We start from the raw sequence: 1,461 nt of genomic DNA, 5'->3' as shown, positions 1-1,461 counted from the left end.
ATCTTGATGTCTCCAATCTTTTGTTTTGTACGTTTTTTCCACGTGTCTTGACACATAATGTATCCATGCAAAGTTTGGTGAAGATCTGAGTATGTAGTTTTTGACCTTATATGGAACCTCCTATCTGAAAATTTGAAAATTCTTAAAAAATTCGTCCAAAATCTTGATGTCTCCAATCTCTTGTTTTGTACGTTTTTTCCACGTGTCTTGACATCCAATATATCCCTGCAAAGTTTGGTGAAGATCTGAGTATGTAGTTTTTGACCTTATCTGGAACCTCCCATCTGAAAATTTGAAAATTCCTAAAAAATCCGTGCAAAATCTTGATGACCCCAATCTCTTGTTTTGTACGTTTTTTCCACGTGTCTTGACATCCAATGTATCCATGCAAAGTTTGGTGAAGATCTGAGTATGTCGTTTTTGACCTTATCTGGAACCTCCCATCTGAATATTTGAAAATTCTTAAAAAATTCGTCGAAAATCTTGATGTCTCCAATCTCTTGTTTTGTACGTTTTTTCCACGTGTCTTGACATCCAATGTATCCCTGCAATGTTTGGTGGAGATCTGAGTATGTAGTTTTTGACCTTATCTGGGACCTCCTATCTGAAAATTTGAAAATTCTTCAAAAATTCGTCCAAAATCTTGATGTCTCCAATCTCTTGTTTTGTACGTTTTTTCCACGTGTCTCGACCTCCAATGTATCCATGCAAAGTTTGGTGAAGATCTGAGTATGTCGTTTTTGACCTTATCTGGAACCTCCTTTCTGAAAATTTGAAAATTCTTAAAAAATTCGTCGAAAATCTTGATGTCTCCGATCTCTTGTTTTGTACGTTTTTTCCACGTGTCTTGACATGCAAAGTATTCCTGCAAAGTTTGGTGAAGATCTGAGTATGTAGTTTTTGACCTCATCTGGAACCTCCTATCTGAAAATTTGAAAATTCTTAAAAAATTCGTCCAAAATTTTGATGTCTCCAATCTCTTGTTTTGTACGTTTTTTCCACGTGTCTTGACATCCAATGTATCCCTGCAATGTTTGGAGAAGATCTGAGTATGTAGTTTTTGACCTTATCTGGAACCTCCCATCTGAAAATTTGAAAATTCCTAAAAAATCCGTCCAAAATCTTGATGACCCCAATCTCTTGTTTTGTACGTTTTTTCCACGTGTCTTGACATCCAATGTATCCCTGCAAAGTTTGGTGAAGATCTGAGTATGTAGTTTTTGACCTTATCTGGAACCTCCTATCTGAAAATTTGAAAATTCTTAAAAAATTCTTCCAAAATCTTGATGTCTCCAATCTCTTGTTTTGTACGTTTTTTCCACGTGTCTTGATATCCAATGTATCCCTGCAAAGTTTGGTGAAGATCTGAGTATGTCGTTTTTGACCTTATCTGGAACATCCTTTCTGAAAATTTGAAAATTGTTAAAAAATTCGTCCAAAATCTTGATGTCTCCAATCACT

Source organism: Lepisma saccharinum, unplaced genomic scaffold (genome assembly GCF_977018435.1).
Source record: "Lepisma saccharinum unplaced genomic scaffold, izLepSacc3.1 HAP1_SCAFFOLD_148, whole genome shotgun sequence".
In the NCBI taxonomy this organism is placed as follows: domain Eukaryota; kingdom Metazoa; phylum Arthropoda; class Insecta; order Zygentoma; family Lepismatidae; genus Lepisma; species Lepisma saccharinum.
The sequence above is the reverse complement of the archived record's forward strand: the minus strand, read 5'-3'. Positions refer to the sequence as shown.